Source organism: Balaenoptera physalus (assembly GCF_965194825.1).
Source record: "Balaenoptera physalus genome assembly, chromosome: 8".
NCBI lineage: Eukaryota > Metazoa > Chordata > Mammalia > Artiodactyla > Balaenopteridae > Balaenoptera > Balaenoptera physalus.
Window position 1 is genome coordinate 46,969,921 of NC_138887.1, and position 12,711 is coordinate 46,982,631.

The window sequence follows — 12,711 nt, forward strand, 5'->3', positions numbered from 1 at the left end:
TCTCTGCTTGCAATAGCTGTTATCCCTTTTTAGATTTTTTTTTTTTTAAGTACTTGCTAGTCTGGGAGATGTAAAGCAATGTATCAATGTTAGTTTGCATTTTTATGACTGCTAGCACATTAGAGCATCTTCTAATATATTTATTGGCTGTTTGGATTTGCTCTTGTGAATTACATATTCATATCCCTTATTTTTCTGTTTGTCTTCTTTGTCAAATTTTAAGACCTCTCTGTATGTTATAGTTATTAACCCTTGCTAAATCCATCATCTGCTTCGCAAATATTTGTTCCAAATTGTCTGCAGGCATTGCTTATAGTTTATTTTGCATAAAAAAATTTTAGTACTTATATGCTCAGATATATCCATTTTTAAAAATAGATGCTAGAAAAAATTTTTATTGTAAATTTTTAAAAAATAGATGCTAGGCTTATTTAGTAGCAGCAGTAGTAGTAGTAGTAATAGTAGTAGTAGTAGGGTCTTTCTCTCCCCATAGCCTGTAAATGTTGTCTCTTAGATTTTTTCTAAAATTCTTAACAATTTAATTTTTATAGTTAAGTCTTTTAACTGGAATTTACTTTTGTATATGTGAAACATAGGAATCCAATTTCATTTTCTTATAGATGGACGACCAGTTGTGCCAGCACCAATTGTTAAATAAACCTTTCCTCCCTGAATTAAAATACTCCTGTCATATGCTAAATTTTAATGTTTCCTGCTCTATGTCTGAATGAACAATTTGTCTACTATGCCAGTTTCATATTACTTGGGTTGTAATGGCTTTATACTATGTTCTGATATCTGCGAAGTCTCCCTCACTATTCTTTTAGATATATTTCTTGACGTTTTTAAGATTTTTTTTTCTTCCAAATGAACTTTCCAGTTACTGTGTCCAGTCCCACAAAACAAATGCAAGTTGGTATTCTAATTGGAATTGTATGAAATGTATAAATTGATTTGAGAATAGTTTTTTATAATTAAATCTTCTCATCCAAGAACATGCTATGCCTCTCAATTTGTTCAGACCTTGATTTTATATTGAAAATCTGATAGTTTTCTTCATGTAGAGCCTTCATTTGTTTTGTTAATTTGGGGGGTAAATTGATTGCTTTAATGGCATCATAGAGACCGACTACCTTTCCCCACCCCATGTAACTTGCTTTGGCCAACAAAGGGGGCAGAAATGATAGAATGCTAGTTCTAAGCCTAGGTCTCTATATGCCTTGCATACTTCTGCTTGTTCTCTCTTTTTTTTTTTTTTTAATAAATGGTTTCTTTTTTATAATTTATTTATGTATTTGGCTGTGCCAGGTCTTAGTGGTGGCGCGCGGGATCTTCGTTGCCGTGTGCGGGATCTTTAGTTTTGGCATGCGGGATGTTTTCAGCTGTGGCATGCGGGCTCTTAGTTGCGGCAGGCGGCATCTAGTTCCCTGACCAGGGATTGAATACGGGCCCCCTGCGTTGGGAGCGCAGAGTCTTAACCACTGGACCACGAGGGAAGTCCCTCTGCTTGTTCTCTTGTACCTTTCCCATAGCCATGAAAAGAGCTTCCTCTGTAGCCACTGCCCCTTCAACCTAGAGACAGACCTTACAGCAAAGACCATGATAAGCAGGAGGTGTAGGGTTCTGTGACACAATCACAGCAAGAAGGAATAAGTGTGAAATTTATGGGATCCACTTGGGTAACTCTTGGTTTCTCACTTTCCCAGTTGTGACTATGATTGGAGAAGTGTAGCAACCCTAGCCTGAGGAGGGTATGATTACCGGGAACTCTGACTCTTTGGGAAAGAGGGTGGGGTGTCACACCACCAGGGAGTTCACTAAGACCAGCAGCGATTATATCTGAGGTTGCAAAATGATTCCAATAGAGAAATGTAGCGGAAGAATTGAGTGATCAAATGATAGGCATACTAAATTCAAAAGAATGTGTATTATATGGTTCAATACCATATTTATGTTGCAAGTAACAATGTACTTCTAGGAAAGGAATAGCATCTTCCTCATTAAGTCTTGTTAATTTGAACTGAATTGGTTTTCATTATTTTTTGTATTTAATTTGTGAATTTACTTTGAGATTATGAATGTGCAAGATCTATATGCATAAAGAGCTTAAATCTAGTTTTATGGTTGTATTTATATAATAATATTTGTCATCACTGAGGGTCCATGGAAACTGGTTTCTCTGAAGGAGATTTGTTTTATATTACCGGGGTTTGAGAAACACTTTACACAGCATTAGTACCTGAGTGATGATCTGGTCTCCTTGAGTTTTCTCTGAATCAGAATACAGACAACTTGGAGTCTGAGCTAACACAGCTTTCCAGAGAAAATTACATGACTCTGGGGGGAGGCCAAAAAGGCTCAGCAGGCAGGCCCTGGTCCAGCTGCTGCCCTAATGAGCTTTCTTGATCCTAGTAAAACAAAAGTGATCTGTGACAATTTGGTAACACTGAATGACTGCTACTCAACGTGGAAAGTTTAACTTTCTCAACGTTAACAAAATTAGAAGTAGATCTATTCTTGTAGCCATTCCACATGGACTTTTCTCTCACGTTAAAGTTGAAAAGTTTCATTTAACTCATTTCTGGCAGTAAACCTAAGAGTATTCTCCCATATGAGTTGGAATGTGATCCTTTCAAAAATCCAAATAATACTATAATCATCAATGAGTTAATCCATCAAATACTCTGTTTTTCACTTAGATTATGGGCAATTGAAATCTAAACAATTTAATTATGGCCATAAAATATCACTGAATAACACAGTAACACAGCCAAGATAATTATTTTGGCAATCTAAACATAGGACAGATTATGATGCTGAAGAGACTGGGTGGTTATCTACATCACAGCAACTAAAACAGTTGTACATTGATACAGATGTCTCCACAGAGAAAGGTTGGAATGAAAGGAAATTACCTAGGTTTCTCTTATCAATGTGGAATCAGGAATTTAGCAAAACTCAGAGGAAGTTGCATAAATTAAATAAATAAACATCAGTTTCCTATTTTCACGCCTAATTTTGTGAGAGAAAACCCACCCCTAAACCTAAATAGTAACTGGCAGAGATCCTTGCTCAGAATCATACATTTAATATCAGTGGGAACAATAAACTTGAGGATCTGTGGACTAGACAAAGAGCTATTTCATGCAAACTGGTACCTAAACTCTTTTCCTAAAATAAATAAATAAAATCACATTGAAATAAAAATAAAGCAACAAAACTTTTCAAAGGACACGTTAGGAAATCCTTTCTTTTATCTAAATTCCCCACGTGTGATCATAATATCCCTCTGTTTCCTGTTGATATGTTCACCCCAAAATGGAAAAAAGACAGAGATGGTGAAAGTACATGGGTACTGGTATGGCATTAATACTTACACACTTGACTAATCAGAGTTCCATAGACAAGAAATCTGAAGAAAATGTGCTCACAAGCATGGCAGCGGTTGGAGAAAAGATGACTAGGGTAGAGTAGCTAGCTACTCCTTCAGCTCCCCACAAGGTGGCGTGACCTTGGTAAATGCCTCACAAGGCTTAGCTGTCAGTCTTGAAAGCTCAAAACCCTGATCTGTCTCAAAACTACAATGATGCACCACTTCACACTGGTCAGAATGACCCTCATTAAAAAGTCTACAAATAATAAATGCTGGAGAGGGTGTGGAGAAAAGAGAACCCTCCTTCACTGTTGGTCAGAATGTAAGCTGGTGCAGCCACTATGGAGAACAGTATGGAGATTCCTCAAAAAACTAAAAATAGAATTACCATATAATCCAGCAATCCCACTCCTAGGAATATATCCAGACAAAACTATAACTCAAAAAGATACATGCACCCCTATGTTCATAGCAGAACTATTCACAATAGCCAACACGTGGAAACAACCTAAATGTCCATTGACAGATGAATGGATATAGAAGACATGGTAGGGACTTCCCTGGTGACGCAGTGGTTAAGAATCCGCCTACCAATGCAGGGTACACAGTTCGATCCCTGGTCTGGGAAGATGCCACATGCCACAAAGCAACTAAGCCCACACACCACAACTACTGAGCCTGCGCTCTAGAGCCCGTGAGCCACAACTACTGAGCCAGCGTGCCACAACTACTGAAGCCCGCACACCTAGAGCCCATGCTCTGCAACAAGAGAAGCCACCGCAATGAGAGGCCCACGCACCGCAAGAAGAGTAGCCCCCGCTCGCCGCAACTAGAGAAAGCCTGCGTGCAGCAACAAAGACCCAACGCAGCCAATAAATAAATAAATTAATTAATTAATTAATAAAAGAAGACATGGTACGTATATACAATGGAATAACACTCATCCATAAAAAAGAATGAAATAATGCTATTTGCAGCAACATGGATGGACCTAGAGATTATCATATGAAGTAAGTCAGAAAGAGAAAGCCAAGTACCATATGATATCACTTTTATGTGGAATCTAAAATATGACACAAATGAACCTATCTGTGAAACAGAAACAGACTAACAGACGTAGAGAACAGACTTGTGGTTGCCAAGGGGAAGGGGGATTGGGGAGGGATGGAGTGGGAGGTTGGGGTTAGCAGATGCAGTAACTTCAAACTATTATATACAGAACGGATAAACAACAAGGTCCTACTAACACAGGGAACTATATTCAATATCCTGAGATAAACCATAATGGAAAAGAATATTAAAAAGAATGTATATATACGTATAACTGAATCACTTTGCTGTACAGCAGAAATTAACACAACATTGTAAATCAACTATACTTCAATAAAAAATAAAAAAACCAGGCTTCCCTGGTGGCGCAGTGGTTGAGAATCTGCCTGCCAATGCAGGGGCACGGGTTCGGGCCCTGGTCTGGGAGGATCCCATATGCCGCGGAGCAGCTGGGCCCGTGAGCCACAATTGCTGAGCCTGCGCGTCTGGAGCCTGTCCTCCGCAACAAGAGAGGCCACGATGGTGAGAGGCCCGCGCACCGCGATGAAGAGTGGCCCCCACTTGCCACAGCTGGAGAAAGCCCTCGCACAGAAACGAAGACCCAACACAGCCATAAATAATAAATAAATAAATAAAATAAAATAAAAGACAAAACTGTAGTTCCCAGAGGCTCTCATTATAAAAAAAATAAAAAATAAAAAAACCTGATTTGTCAGTACACCATGCAGCATCTCATTAATCCAGCTCGTAAAGACTGACACATAAACTCCATTTCAAGTATATTAATTTGCAAAGGAAAGGTTTACTGCTCCTGGGTGCCATGGCCTACATATCCTTTACCTATAGGAACAATACATGGGAAGCTAAATTATAATCAAAACATTTCTTGGTGACCATAACCTTGGAATGAGTGGTGTCAGTTCTATGCTGCCTCTGGGCCAAAGTGTCCTGTCCCTATGCACAGTCAATCGTTGTTTCTTTTCTGAAATTTCAGGGCTGGCCAAGCCCCCACACCATCTGACTGTCATGTTCTTTCTTTAGCTACTAAATATAGTCAATCAAGTTACAGTTCAATGTTACCTGCTGGGCAACCATCCTTCCGTTTTAGAGAAGATTTTTCTATTCTGTTCTATGATCTTTTTAAAATTTTAATTCTCAACAAACAATCTAAAGTCTTACTGAGAAGGAAGGGAGCTCACCTTCCCTGCTAAGTATTCACAACACATAGAAACCTTGAATTTCAAAAATTCCTCCTTCTTTAGCCTTCCCTCAGATGTCTCTGAACTGTCATCTGGGCAAAAGACTATTTTAAGCAGAAGAGAATTTGTGAGAAAAGGGGGGATGATCAAGAAGGGTTAGTACCTGGATATGGAATAAAAATTAGCCATAGTTTGTTCCCAGATGAATATATCAGAAGCTCAAAAACATATACAAGATGAAAGTAAGGATAAGAAAACCAAAAAGAGTGAGAAACTAGGAAAGCGAACAGAAGTCACAATTCACGCATAGTGAAACCTAGAACATGGAGTCGATGAGAAAACAGTGCAGGCAGGAACCAAGAGTCAGAGTAGGACTAGGGCTGCCCCACTGTACATTCCAGGGGGTGCCTTTCACATCACCATCTATGTGAATGGTACCTGCTACAGTTTTGCTGTGTGCATGCTCAATATTTACAGAAGCCCTGGACATCAGATCAGAAGCCCAGATCAGCAGGAATTAAGGAACTGAAAGGGAAGAGCAAAACAGGCAGGACAGATGTGAGGCCACTGCACTGAGAGGATTTAAAATTCTTCTATCTCTCTGTCTTAGGGAGCTTTTCTATAGTTCTGCCAAGGCAAGAAACACATTCTTTAAGTAAGATTGGTCTATGACAGCAAATTGAAGCCAGCTACATAACCTACTGAAGTGAGGAGGGGTAGGTGGGGAAGATGGCCAATCCCAAGAAATGTTGTTTACAGCTAGCATTTTATTCCATGTCTCACACTGGACGATGTTTCCAAACATATATTCTGATCCAGCCCAATGCACCATGGAAAAAATGCTTCAGTGACTAAGAAATACTTCAGAAATGAGTAGAATGTATTCCCCTGGTGGGAATTTACAATTCTCAATAATTTATAATGACTCATACATAAAAGCCTAATCTAGTTTATCTGGATATGAAATATCTTTCTTTTGTAACACTGACATTCTGTGGATCACGCTTTAGGGACAGGCAATTACTGTCATGTGCGATAACTGCTTAATTCTCCCTCGGGACTTAAAGTACATTTAGGTTTAGAAATACTGTACTCCTAACCAAACAAGATGAGAGAAAAAGAGATCAGGGGAAGTTTATCCATTGGGAAATGGTTTGGGCTGCTAGAACCGAGGCTCAATTATAATAGCTAAAACCCATTAGGATCTCAATCTCTTTCTCTCTCTTCTTTCTCTGTCTCTGTGTTTTACTGTCTCTGTCTGTCTCTCTGTCTCTCTCTCTCTCACACATACACACACACACACAAATTCTGGAGGTACACAGCTGGGGAATGCTATGTGGTCCTACAAAGTTATAAGGAACTTACATTCCATCTTTTAATTCTGCCCTCCTTATGTCATGGCTTCCACACTCAACGTTACGTAATTGTTCCTAGGAAGAAAGAGCAAGACAAGGCATAAAAGGCTCTCTGCTGAGCTGAGTCAGCCCACCACTTATGTATTTTTGTTTTTTCAGTTGGGTTAAATTTTACATACAGTGAAATATACAAATCTTACATGCACAATTCAATGGATGTACTGTATAACCAATTTCCCATTAAGAGAAAATATTTTCATAACGGTAGCAAATTCCTTTGTGTATCTTCCACTTAACTCCAGTCCTCACAGGGAGCCACTGTTCTGGTCTACTTTACTATAGTTTAGTTTTGTCTGTTCTTGAACTTCATATAAATGGATTCATCCAGGGTATTCTTGTCTGTGTCTGGATTCTTTCACTCAACAAAATGATTTTGAGATTTATCCATGTGATAGCATGATCATTTGTTCATTTATTTTTTGAATTTTTGCTAAGCAATATTCCATTGTATGAATATAGCACAATTTTCATGCACTCTCCTGTTGGTAGACATCTGTGCTGTTTCCAGCTTTGAGCTTTTATGAATAAAGCTCCATAACTACTCTTATACAAGTCTCTTTGAGCTGACATTATAAATTTCTGTCCACTGAGAGGCCTGGGAACAGCAATGTTCCAAGAGTAATGACCACACTTAGTGCCCAGTTCTTGATTTCTAAATACTGCCCTCCACTAAAAGAGAACCAGAGCTTTCTGGAGAAATGGTTAATTCATAAAGTGGGGCAAGGGAAGTACAAAATGAGCCTGGAAAAGAGGTTTGTTTGTTTGCTTGCTTACTGACTTTATAATTTTTATAAATAACAATTTTAAATTTTATTTTATAATCCATAAAAACCCATGAGTCAAAGAAAGGAGGAAAGAAAGAAAGGAAGAGAAGGAAGGGAGGGAGGGAGGAAGAAAGAAGGAAAGGGAGAGAGAAAGAAAGAAGGAAAGGGAGAGAGAAAGAAAGAGGGACAGAGGGACTTCCCTGGTGGTCCGGTGGGTAAGACTCTGCACTCCCAGTGCAGGGGGCCCAGTTTCGATCCCTGGTCAGGGAACTAGATCCCGCATTATGCCACAACTAAGAGTTCGCATGCCGCAACTAAGAAGTCCGCATGCCGCAACAAATATCCCACGTGCCTGCAACTAAGCCCCGGAGCAGCCTAAATAAATAAATAAATATTTTAAAAAGAAAAAGAAAGAGGGAGGGAAGGAGGAAGAAGAAACAGTGGAGAAAACTGGCAGGCTCCACCTTCATCAGGTGATAAAAGTGAACATTATCAAAAATAAGTGTGATAGGTAGAATAATGCACCCCTACATAAAACTCTACATCCTAACTCCCAGACCTGTGAATATGTTACCTTAAATAGAAAACGGAACTTGGCAGATGTGGTTAAGGTTAAGGACCTTGAGGTGGGAAGAGTATGCTGGATTATCCAGGTGAATCCAGTGTAATCAAAGGATCCTTAAAAGTGGAAAAGGGGGTCAGGAGAAGGAGTCAGAGAAGAAGATATGATGAAACCAGAGTTCAGAGTGATGTGATTATTGTTTTTAAAGATGTAAGGGAGGGACTTCTCTGGTGGCGCAGTGGTTAAGAATCAGCCTGCCAATGCAGGGGACATGGGTTTGAGCCCTGGTCCAGGAAGATCCCACGTGCGCGAAGCAACTAAGTCCGTGCGCCACAACTACTGAGCCTGCACTCTAGAGCCCCGGAGTCACAACTACTGAAGCCCACGTGCCTAGAGCCCGTGCTCCACAACAAGAGAAGCCACGCAATGAGAAGCCCGCACACCGCAACGAAGAGTAGCCCCCGCTCGCCGCAACTAGAGAAAGCCTGCGTGCAGCAACGAAGACCCAATGCAGCCAAAAATAAATAGATAAATTGTTTTAAAAAAAGATGGAAAGGAGCCATTAGCTGAGGAATGCAGGCAGCCTCTAGAAGCTAAAAATGGAAGCAAACAGATTTTCCCCAAAGTCTCCGGAAGGAATTCAGCCGTGCTGATACCTCCATTTTAGCCCAGTGATCCCATTTCAGCCTTCTGATCTCCAAAAATGTAAAATAAATTTTTGTGGTTTTAACTCACTAAATTTGTGCTAATTTGTTACAGCAGCAATGAATACAATGAGATAAATCAAAGTTTTGTGCCACCTGATAGGATTCAATGAGAGGAACCTGGCATTGTTTCTGTGATATTGCTGAGAAAGGCACAGAACCTAAATTTAGTGGTGAGGACATATTAGACAAACACAAACGGTGGGACATTTTATAAAACTGGTTTGTCTGATTCCTGTGGCTAGGACTTCCAATATTATGTTGAATAGAAGTGGTGAGAGTGGGCATCCTCGCCCTATTCCAGATTTCAGCATGAAGGCTTTCAGCTTTTCACTGTTGAGTATTACGTTAGCTGTGGGTTTGTCATAAATAGCTTTTATTATGTTGAGATATGTTCCCTCTATACCAACTTTTCTAAGGGTTTTTATCATGAATGAATGTTGAATTTTATCAAATGCTTTTTCTGCATCTATTGAGACGATCATGTGGTTTTTGTCCTTTCTTTTGTTGATGTGGTGTATCACATTGATTGATTTGCATGTTGAATCACCCTTGTGACCCTGGAATGCATCCAACTTGGTTGTAGTGTATGACCGTTTTTACGTGTTGTTGAATTCGGTTTGCTAATATTTTGTTGAGAATTTGTACATCTACATTCATCAAAGATACTGACTTGTAATTTTCTTTTTTGATAGTGTCTTTGTCTGGTTTTGGTATCAGGGTGATGGTGGCTTCATAGAATGTCTTTGGGAGTGTCCCTTCTTCTTCAATCTTCTGGAAGAGTTTTAGAAGGATCAGTGCAAGTTCTTCTTTGTGTGTTTGGTAGAACTCCACAGTGAAGCCATCTGGTCCTGAACTTTTGTTTGTAGGTAGTTTTTTTTTTTTTATTACAGATTCTATTTCATTTCCAGTGACTGGTATGTTCAAGTTATGTATTTCTTCCTGATTCAGTTTTGTTGGGATGTATGTTTCTAGAAAGTTGTCCATTTCCTTTACTTGTCAAATATGTTGGCATATAATTGTTCACAGTATTCTCTTATGGTTTTTTGTACTTCTGTGGTATCTGCTGTGATTTCTCCTCTTTCATTTCTTATTTTGTTTATTTGGGTCTTCTCTCTTTTCTTCTTGGTGAGCCTGGCCAGAGGTTTGTCAATTTTGTTTATCCTTTTACCAAGAGCTGATTCTTTGAACTAGAATTTGATTTATCTTCTGGAACCCTGCGGACAAAATCAAATCCTATAGGCTGATATCATACACACTTTGCTTAAGTCTTTTCTGCTCCATCTAATATTTCCAATTACTTGAGTTATTTTCTGATATCATGATTTCTTAGGTCATAATGTCCACCCCCTCTACTCTCCTGGTCACTCTCTTCTCAACATACTGCACTTTTTCAGCATACCCTTAAAGGATGGGATTCTGAACTCTGGCAGGCGCTCCCAAAGTCACCCAATCAGTATCCCATCATTTATATGTCAATTACAGTAGCTCTCGAACCTGGATACATATTAGAATCACCTGGGGAGTTTAAAAAAAATACTGATGCCACCCCAGCACTTCCGTTTTAAAAGATCTTAAGTGACAATTGAGCACTGACACACTTTAACAGCTGGTCAGGTGATTCTACTGTGCACAGGTCTATAAATTCCTTGGGAACAGATTTGCCATCCCTATTTGACATGCTTGGAGTCAGAAATGTTTCAGAATCAGATTTTCCCCCCAACCTTCTGAAAAGGTAAAATGATGCATAAATCATTAAGATGAAATACCCTTAGTGGGTCTGGATCTTTACCTTTCAGTCAAATACATAAATATTTTGGCAATGGCATACATAAACATTCAAGTTGAGTGGAAACAAAAAAGACCATAAAAAGCCTCATGTTAGCTGAGACCTAGTTTTGCAACCAAATGAATTTTGGCACAAAATTTCAGAAGAAAATTGCAGCTTTGAAAACTTCCAAATTGTAGATAAGGGATTGTGGACCAGCCTTTAGTGGTTATCTTTTCAGCATTTAGCCTGGTGCACTGCCCAAACCTATGAGCTTAACACATATTTGGTGAATGAATGAATGAATGAGACAAACTTTTCTATGTGTTAACTTTTAACTTTAGAGGTATTAGTATATTTCCTAAAGTCAATTCTCCTCCAACTAATAGTGCCTTTGGACCTTAAAACTTGAAATAAGCTAATCTGAAAGTCATTGAAGGAGACTAAGAATCAGTTTGTTCTGCAAGGCCAGAAGCATAACCCTCCCAAACTTCAGACAATATTACAAAGCTACAGTAATCAAAAGAGTGTGGTACTGGCACAAAAACAGACATATGGATCAATGGAACAGAACAGAGAGCCCAGAAATAAACTCACACACCTATAGTCAATTAATCTTCGACAAAGGAGGCAAGAATATACAATGGAGAAAAGACAGTCTCTTCAGCAAGTGGTGTTGGGAAAGTTGGACAGCTGCATGTAAATCAGTGAAGTTACAACACTCCCTCACACTATACACACAAAAAAACCCTCAAAATGGCATAAAGACTTCAATATAAGATATAACACTACAAAACTCCTAGAAAAGAACATAGGCAAAACATTCTCTGACATAAATTGTACCAATGTTTTCTCTGATCAGTCTTCCAAGGCAATAGAAATAAAAGGAAAAATAAACAAATGGGACATAATCAAACTTATAAGATTTTGCACAGCAAAGGAAACCACAAACAAAATGAAAAGACAACCTATAGACTGGGAGAAAATATTTGCAAATGGTGCAACCAACAAGGGCTTAATTTCCAAAATATACAATCAGCTCATACAACTCAACAACAAAAAAAACCAAACAACCCACACTGGTCAGATGGCCATCATTAAAACCTCTACAAATAAATGCTGGAGAGGGTGTACAGAAGAGGGACTTACACTGTTGGTGGGAATGTAAAGTGGTACAGCCACTGTGGAAAACAGTATGGAGCTTCCTCAAAAACCTAAAAATAAAGTTGCCATATGATCCAGAAATCCCACTCCGGGGCATATACCCAGACAAAACTATAATTCGAAAGGATACATGCACCCTTATGTTCATAGCAGCACTATTTACAATAGCCAAGACATGGAAACAACATAAATGTCCATCGACAGATGAATGGAGAAAGAAGATGTGATATACATATACAATGGAATATTACTCAGCCATTAAAAAAAAGAACAAAATAATGCCATTTGCAGCAATATGGATGGACCTAGAGATTGTCATACTAAGTGAAATAAGTCAGACAGAGAAAGACAAATATCATATGATATCACTTATATGTGGAATATAAAAAAAAAGGGTACAAATGAACTTATCTACAAAACAGAAATAGAGTTACGGATGTAGAAAATAAATTTATGGTTACCAGGGGATAAAGGGGGGGAGGGGCAAACTGGAAGTTTGGGATTGACATATACACACTACTATATGTAAAACAGATAACTAATAAGGACCTACTGTACAGCACAGGGAACTCTACCCAATACTCTGTAATGGCCTATATGGGAAAACAATCTAAAAAAGAGTGGGTATATGTATATGTATAGATTCACTTTGCTGTACACCTGAAACTAACATATTGTAAATCAACTGTACTCCAATAAAAATTTTTAAAAA

General features: G+C 38.8%; 1 protein-coding gene across 23 annotated transcripts in view; it reads right to left on the reverse strand.

Annotated features, from left to right (window-relative positions):
* LOC309665796 (uncharacterized protein) overlaps positions 1-12,711 on the reverse strand; it is a gene marked incomplete at its 5' end in the record, with an annotated part of 60,504 nt that overhangs the window by 25,618 nt on the left and 22,175 nt on the right. For 8 of the 23 annotated variants that reach the window (XR_014266698.1, XR_014266699.1, XR_014266700.1 and 5 more), the window contains one exon: positions 6,988-7,052. The exons of 9 other annotated variants lie outside the window; for them this stretch is intronic. Of the gene's footprint in view, positions 1-2,239; positions 2,409-6,987; positions 7,053-9,740; positions 10,285-12,711 lie in introns of all 23 variants that reach the window. 6 more of the 23 variants (XR_014266703.1, XR_014266704.1, XR_014266715.1 and 3 more) reach the window with 3 other exon arrangements.